Raw genomic sequence first — 8,959 nt, 5'->3', positions numbered from 1 at the left:
ATTATTTTGAATGATAATGAGAGGGACGGTACTATACCAACTTCGATTTTCGAAGTAGCCCCCCCAGTTCTCATCAGTAGATTGAAGTGAATACTTTTCTAACAAGTGAGTACTTGAGTACCTATGTTTAAGATTGTTTTTTTTTGGAATCTTTTTGTATTTTTTATTTCAATTCCAAATTTTTACTTTTATCCCGTAAAACCTAAATTGAAAATACAAACTGAAATATAGATGCACAGAAAAACCAGAAAAATAAGACCATCACTGGGAATCGAACCCAGGTCCAGGTCCAGGTTTGCTTAGTAACGATATCTCTTGTCCGGGTGAGCGGTTAGTTCCAATGGAGTGCCGAAAAAGTTTCTCGATGAGGGCTACGGCATAGATCGTCACTGCTTAAGTGGCTAAATAAGAAACAAACAAGCTGAGATATGAGGTGCATAGGGGAAATTCGTGTCGGTACCGTTGACCATCAGTGGTGTAGCGGTATAGCAGTGATGGTCTTATTTTCTGGTTTTTCTGTGCATCTATATTTCAGTTTGTATTTTCAATTTACCTATGTTTATTTGTTTGTTTGTTACACTTTAAATTGGTACTCAACTAGTTTCGTTTTTTAAATTTTAGATTTTTAAAATCATGTCAGCTAGGTACCATCAGCCCAATAAGTGGTCTATCAATTTATAAACAAGTTCCTATCAAATGAATACGTCGTTAAAGTCGAACTGGTGAGCGCGAAAACGGTGGCCCTCATTGACCAGATCGTGCCGGCGATCGAACCCGGGACCTCAAGCTTTGTAGTCAGGTTCTCTAACCATTGGGCTATCCGGTTATCAATTTTGTCGGCTAGCGCCATCTAGCGATATCTACTTACATTACAATTACAACAATGCAGTGAAGGTGAAACGTGTAAAAATAAAATACAAAAATCCTTAAGATTTTTTTCCAAAGTTCAATAGCTAATTAAGCAAATAAAAGCGTGTCCAAAAAGAACTAGGATCACTAATATCGTCGATAGTTTGGTGGACTGTGGGAATCGGCCGCGGCGAGATGAAAGAGCGGCGGCACGATTGATCGCGATATCGGCAATCAGTGCGCAGGCGGCTTATCGCCACTTGACGCAGGGTTGCCACTTGACGGAAAAAAACTAGAACCCATCAGTGGCGGGCTGAGGTCTTTTGGGTTGTCCAGGACTCGATCAATAGAACATGGAGGTATTTGGAGGCCAGTTCCGCCCCACTGTTAGAGCGCCACTTTACCCAATACCTACCTATTATCTACCTACATATTATATACCTACATGTTACCTATTAGTGTCAGCTATTTTGTATGCCTTATGACGAAGCATAGCGATACCACCCAATTTTATGTAACACCTGTAACTCTAATAACCTATGTTCACAAATAAGATTTTAAGACGACCAGATGGCCTAGTGGTTAGAGAACCTGACTACGAAGCTTGAGGTCCCGGTTCGATTCCCGTGTCGGGGCAGATATTTGTATGAAAATACGAATGTTTGTTCTCGGGTCTTGGGTGTTTAATATGTATTTAAGTATGTATCTATCTATATAATTATATTATCCGTTGCTTAGTTCCCATAACACAAGCTTTGCTAAGCTTACTTTGGGACTAGGTCAATTGGTGTGAATTGTCCCGTGATACACTGAAAAAAAAAAAATTGTTTACATCAAACAATATCTTGTTTATTATAATCGTCATCTTGATACCATATGAGCCTGTCAAGATCTTGACTTCTGTGGCAAAGAGAAATTTGTTAAATTGTCTTAGTTTCGTCTGTCAAATTACTGTACTGGCCTTATAAAGGTTGATTAGTTAGTTTCATTCAGATCTTGTGCAGTAAAATTATGAAACTTTATTATATTGACAAAGATTGTTTATAGATTCAACTAATCCCTAAGTTCCATCAACTAAGACAGTGATTAGTCGAACAATGATATTTAGTCAAACCAACTTTATTTATGTTCAATGTAAATATTAAGCTTCTTTAGATAAAACAATTTACTAATATAATCAACTAAGTTGCTTACTATGTTGACAAAGATTGTTCATAGATTCAACTAATCCTTAAGTTCCATCAACTAAGACAGTGATTGGTCGAAAAATGATTATTTAGTCAAACCAGCTTAATTTATGTTCAATGTAAATATTAAGCTTCGTTAGATCAAACAATTTATTAATATAATCAACTAAGTTGCTTATTTGCGTTTAAAAAGCTAAATACTGGCCTTAAAAAGCCACACAGTCGTGACAACCACAACTTGTCCTCTACAACCATGAACCTTCATTGTATTAACAAAATTCGATTCTAGATTTAACTGATCCCATGGCCCCATCAACTAAGATAATGGTTAGTTGAACAATGGTAGTTATTTATTTCAGTTGAAATCATACCCAATATGACTACTTAATTTCATGAGATCAAAAAAATAAATACTTCATTTAACTTGAGTGATTATTTGTATCTATTGGATTTCTAGGTTTAGTTAGACAAGGTAACTTGTTGCATTTACCAAGAATTTTTGTTGATGTGATTATTGACAGATGATAGATTCAGTTGAGATTATTTTTAACATACACATGATTCATCATCATATTTACTAAGTCTATTGGCCAATTTAAGCATTTACGTAGTTGAGACAAGGATGACATAGACTGGATTAGCAATCGCCATAGTCAGAACGACCGCGAAAAATTGATCGATTATTAAATCTAGATGGCGCTGACATTATAGCCAGAGGCTTTAAAAGCAAAACAATAATACCACAGATGTCTTATAATATTGCAAATGCATTATTATGCAGTAAAAACATCTGTAGTCTTATTGTTTTGCTTCGAAAGTCTCGAGCTATAATGTCATCGCCATCTAGATTTAATAATCGAACTAAAATTCCGCGACCGCAGCTATGGCGATTGCTAATCCAGTCTATATCATCATTGGTGATAGTGAGATATGTAAATACTTTTGTAAAATCTCAATGTATTTTTGTGTACTGTCAAATGCACATCAACTTTACAATAAAACTCCATTCTACACGCGTCAAAACGCGTCAAAGCTTGATGTGTACTTAAAACGCATTCACTGCCACCGACGCATATAATGCGTTTTGGTGACTCGTCCAGTGCCGTTGGCAAAGATTCACAGGCGTTTGAACGCACATGTGCATTTGCGGCACCTGAAGAAGGTTCGACTCTGACAGGTGACAACGAAAGCGTTAAACTTGGTTGTAATACAAAAAAAGCATTGCAGATTTACAAAGGCTCAAATACGTAAATTATTTAAATTGGCCAATATTTAGTATACTATGCGAGAAATCACGGTCAAATTTTATATCTATTGCCTATCAGCTATATTCAATGATTATAATGTAATAAAATAAATAATAATTTTTAATATTGCTTTATTGGAATCAAGTCAAAAACAAAAAAAAAAATCAATTTTATAACGTACATCGCAAAGTTACATATTTTTTTCCGTTACTGAGAATATTAATGTTACATGGGATAGGAGACACTAAATTCTTGTGATATTTAACAACATTTTCTTTTACTTCTGTTTCTGCAACTTCATATGCAAAAAAATGCTCATCAAAAGACAAAGTACTCATTAATATTCCCATAACAATCAAGTCATTTGAATCATACAAGTAGACATTTTCCACTTTAAAGAACACGGGCAGTGAATTATTAGAAATTGTATCATAAATTAAGATGGTACCTTTAACATAACGTGTAGTACACACAGTGGCCCAAGTAACTTGTACAAGGGACTTATTTTGCAATAATTGTAAACGTGACTGTATGAATTGATTATCGGCAGATTCGTCACTAACGACACGAACAACTGGACCGGTCCTAAGGATCTGAGGCAATTTGCCTTTAAGAAATGTGTTTTGTGTATTTTTTGAAAACCTTAGAATACTTACCAGAGTGTAACCATGGGGTTTTTTTAAGGCTGGGTAACAGTTAAAATAGCTTTCTATTGTTTGATATTTTTGTAAGTCGTGCAAGTTGAGAACGCGTTGCTTGGCAGTTTGTTGCCATTTTGTTTCCACAAGGCCCCATGGTTCGGATGAATTTTGAAGCCATACTAGAATTTCTTCGATATTAGCTTGTGTGTCTTGGGTGTCTTGTGTGTCATTAAGGCTGTCAGGCAGTGGCCTCGGGCTTCTTGGATATGACGATCCAGGGCTTTCCACCCTGGTCCTCTTTTTTGTGGCCAAGGACCCCAGCTGCTGAAAGCGCCTCCTTTTGTTCAAAACCTAAAAAAAAAGAAACTGAATAAATAAAAACTTACAAAGTTAAGATTACACGTGTGGGTTGTCTGTTTGTGTATGTATCTGTGCGTGCGTCTTGTGCGATGTATGCGTGTATATGTGGGTGCGGTCATGTGGTGTGAGTCTGTGTGTACTTATACCTGATGTACGAGTTTCCCCCGAGCTTGTAAAACAACGCCCGTTGCTGTTGTACACGCGGGGATATAGTAGGTAGTGGTTCTTTCCCCCGGAAAGAGTTCGATAATCTGCTTAGCCCACTTAAAATATATTGGTCCCACTATTGGGGAATTTCTATTATTATTTAATATTTCCTTTGCAATGACGGACGCCAGCAAATTTCTAGTTGTGTCGCCGTCCAAAGAGCCACCTTTATATATCAATAAAGAACTTGTCTCCAGTGAATCATTGAGCAATTTTTCCAGTTGCTGAAAAGGAAAATAGAAAATAAGTTTTTGGTAAAAATTTCATTTTTAATAAGTACAAGCTTGTTCTGCGGACTGTACTTGTATTGCCACCCAAACTAAATTTGCATACCAAATTTCAAGTTGATGCCATTAACCTTTGAAGAGTTCCGTCCTGCGAAGACTGAACTACCAGATTATTGTATTGTCAAGCAATTTACATAAGTATACCAAATTTCAAGTCAATCCAATTACTGAAAGTTCGTCGGATTTAACTTGCAAGATTTGATTATAAACAGACAGACAACGGACAGGTGAAACTAAATAAAAGCTAGTAAATATTGTACCTAATTGGTGCATTTAAATTGGAAGAACAATCAATATTACGCCCTGCGCAAATCTGAAATTATTCTGTGTGATAAGTTTATAGAAAGATTACAGGAAATAAAAGCTTGTAAAAACGATTTCTAAATAGCATCTTTTTTAGAAATTAATAAAAATTACATTACTCAAGAGATGGCTTGTTTATACTACAAAATAAAATAAATACAGTTCTTCAAATTTTTAAGAAATGTATGGTTAGTAACACAAATATTACTATACATGACACTGACACGGAACCCTCGGTCCGCGAGTCCGACTCACTCTTGCCCGGTTTTTGGTGAGTTACCAGAAAAAAGCAAAATTTAACTATTTAATTTTAAATTATAATAATGATTGATTACAAATTACAATTTTCTTGAATAAGTTTTTGGTAAAAATTAAATTTTTAATACAAGCTTTTTTTGCTGACTGTACATTGTCACCCAAACTACATTTGCATACCAAGTTTCAAGTCGATGTCATTAACCGTTGAAGAGTTCAGTCCTGTGGAGACGATCCTGGCTGAACTACCAGATTATTGTATTGTCACGCAATTTACATAAGTATACCAAATTTCAAGTCAATCTAACCACTGGAAGTCGGTCGATTTAACTTGCAAGATTTGATTATGATTACCATCAGACAGACAGACAACGGGACAGGTAAAACTTTATAAATAAAAGCTTGTAATAATAAATAAAAATAAGTAAGAAGGGTACTTAAGTAGGTAAATTATCAGGTAGGTAGTAATTATTATGTATGTATGTATATTATATTAGTATAGTTCATTATGTATGTAATTGTATGTTTCTATTTACATTTATGTATGTGTATAAACCTCCTCCTTTTTTGAAGTCGGTTAAACTCTTTATTGTACAAAATAAGTAAACAAGCACAATTGTCAACATTGAGATACCTATATACAAAGGCGAACTTATCCCTTTAAGGGATCTCTACCAGTCAACCTTTGAGTGGATGAGAGGAGCATTGGGGACAGACAAAAAATGAGTTTAAAAATTAAAATAGATAGTGGAAGCTATATACAATGCTTTAAACAATATAATATATTATTTATAGCACTGTATTGTAAGGTTGTGTTAAAGTGGTGTATTAAATAACAATATAATCATCATCATCCGAGCCTATATACGTCCCTCTACTGGGCACAAATCTCCTATCAGCTACTCGGGCCTTGGGGCTTGGGCCATAGATCCCACGCGGGCCCAGTGCGGATTGGCAACTGCACACATACCATTAAATTGCTTGGCAGGTGTGTACAGGTTTCCTCATGATGTTTTCTTTCACCGTAAAGCTTGTGGTAAATTTAGAATGAAAATTTTGCACATGAATTTCGAAAGACACAGAAGTGCGAGTCGTGGTTTGAGTTTGAACCCATGATCCTCTGCTTGAGAGGCAATAGGTCAAACCACTAAGCCACCATGGCTTTAATATATTAATATAATTTGAATATGCAATTAAGAATTCAACACAATTTTACATGCAAACTTAAAGTTTTTACTGCATTAAATGTTGTGATGAAGATCTTAAAATATGAAGGTTTAACATTTACCCTGTTAGGGCACAGCAATATACAAATAGGTAATTTAATTATAATCTATCAAACCCACCAACATAAAATAAATTACTTACCCCGCTCTGAGTTTCTAACACCAGCACTGTTTCTTGACTCGGGGGAGTATTTTCTTTTTGTGTCACTAGTATACACTCTTTAGGTTTTGGGTCACTGGGGCCAGGGCCAGAGTAGTCTAACTCTATATTTGATAAATCAAAGGCCTAGAAATGAAAGAAGACAACAAATAATCATTTAGGTATGATCTTACAGATTAGTACCTAAGTATGTAATTTCTTTGGGTGTGGAATGGTGGTGTATTTGGATAATGACAATGAACCCGTACAGGGTTCGAAACGCGTATGCGATTACTATGGTGGTGGTGATAGCGAGTTTGTGTGTCATATAATATGTGGATTTATGTGGCGAGGAGGCGGTGTTACATGAAGAAAAATAAGTAATGTGTGTCACATAGTTTACCATTTTCTGCGGAGTAGCAAGGTAAAGGGTGGAAGTTCATTGATATGGGCCTCCACAAAGTAACGCTTGATTCAATCAATCATTTAGGTACCATATGTACTATTATTATTATGTATTAATTTTAATTTACTTAATTTAATAAAGGTAGGTAGGTACCATCCATTCCCTTGATTGATTTTAGCTTCAAATGCGGAATAGCTAACTGTAGCCTAGATTTAATGCATTCAATTTGGTGTTACTGTAATAAATAGCATTGCTGTTTTTTTTCCCTGCTGTTTGTTTAGGTGAAATATTTTAGATAATAAAAAAAGATATTCCCTTATATACCCACCTTAGTACAAAATATGAATATAGGTGTCTACAGTAATTTCTCATTCAATTTAGGTACACTCAGCGGCAAAAAAGTTAGCCCAGTCCCAAAATATATGAAAACCAAACAAAATTTGGGTAATTTTTTTGCTACTGAGTATATTATATCAAGCAAGCCATAAATAAGTACTTAAGCAATATCAAGAACTTACTGAAAATGATACATTGTTTAAGACCGCTGGCAAAAATTCATTTTTCCAGGTATCCCAGCACCTTGTGAATAGGACCCGTGGTCCTGCCTGGGGAATCAAATCTTTGACATCACCCGGGGTCAAGGCTGATAATGCCTGTATAGTAATCCGCTGTTCTAAAAGTGAATGATTTTTTTCTATCAAACAATGTATAAGAATAGGTACATAATATATACATAATGCGTTTTTTAAAACATAACATTTATAAAGTGGAGTGGAAAAAGGGAAGAAAGACCTTTGCCCAGCAGTGGGACAGTGAAGGGCTAGTATAAATATTATTATTTTCAATGCATCTAGGCCCTAGACTAGGGCCTAGATGCGTTGAATCCGCGCTTTCGTATCAAGGAAGGTACGTTAGGCCGATGGTCCTTGCTATTAAGGTGATTTTCCACCGGCGAGGCGAGACGAGAACTGAAATTTGTATGACGGCGCCCGCGGCGACTCGCGGCGGGTGCGCGAAAAGCCATAGAAATTTCAATTCACGTCTCGCCTCGCCGGTGGAAAATCACCATTAACGATTATTAGCAGTTGTGAAGTCATGTTAGAGGCGATCAGAAAGGTTTCCTATACCTTCATACGACATAGGGAGAGTAAAATAAACGAACAATAATTTCAAAGGAATGAAATGTACCTAAACCTACCAACTCTTGAGAGTTTGGTCCTGGTTTGGTAAACTTTAATGAATAATATTTAGACACAGAGTGATTACTATTAAAGTAAATAAACAGCGTTTAGGTACTTACTGGTAAATACAGGAATCAGTTCAGGAAGCTCCCACGTTTGTAGGAGCTCAGCTACTTCATCCATGTTTTTTGGTACAGTTATGTACAAAGTAATACAAACCAATCCAAAGGTAATGTAAAATGTAAGCGCTATTAACAATTATTCGGTGTTGAGCATTTATCTAATCAATCAATTCGCATTACCGCATACGCCAGCCCGGTAACGGAAAAGTGAAATGAACGAACAAGTCAAAACGCGCCGCGTTCTCGCGGGGCAGTGTTGCCAGATGCCGGAATACAAAAAGCGAGCTGCGATTTCAAAACGCGGATTTTTAAATGAAAATGCGGATTTGCGGAATACGTTTATACTTAGGTTTTTTTACTACGTTGAAAAGCCGAAGAAAAATCACAATATATATATTTTTGAAATATATTTTCATTTCTATTCAAATGAAAAAATGTCCTCGACATCTTTTCATCAAAATGATCATCAAAAAGCCGTGGTGGCCTAGTGGTTTGACCTATCGCAGTATCGCCTCTCAAGCAGAGGGTCCTGGGTTCAAACCCCAGCCC

The 8,959-nt window shown here is 36.1% G+C and overlaps 1 long non-coding RNA gene across 3 annotated transcripts; it reads right to left on the bottom strand.

Moving 5' to 3' along the window:
* Window positions 1-3,464: 3,464 nt before the first annotated feature.
* Window positions 3,465-8,689, bottom strand: LOC141445619 (uncharacterized). 3 transcript variants are annotated; one of them, XR_012453340.1, is made up of 3 exons: window positions 7,626-8,689; window positions 4,431-6,848; window positions 3,465-4,275 (listed from the first exon to the last, which is right to left on the bottom strand). It is a non-coding gene; the product is annotated as an uncharacterized lncRNA (long non-coding RNA). The 3 variants fall into 3 exon arrangements; XR_012453342.1 differs by lacking the exon at window positions 7,626-8,689 and having other exon boundaries at window positions 4,431-4,810; window positions 4,850-7,214; XR_012453341.1 differs by lacking the exon at window positions 7,626-8,689 and having other exon boundaries at window positions 4,431-4,715; window positions 6,705-7,214.
* Between the last annotated feature and the right edge of the window lie 270 nt (window positions 8,690-8,959).

Source organism: Choristoneura fumiferana, chromosome 2 (assembly GCF_025370935.1).
Source record: "Choristoneura fumiferana chromosome 2, NRCan_CFum_1, whole genome shotgun sequence".
NCBI lineage: Eukaryota > Metazoa > Arthropoda > Insecta > Lepidoptera > Tortricidae > Choristoneura > Choristoneura fumiferana.
The sequence above is the reverse complement of the archived record's forward strand: the minus strand, read 5'-3'. Positions and strand labels throughout refer to the sequence as shown.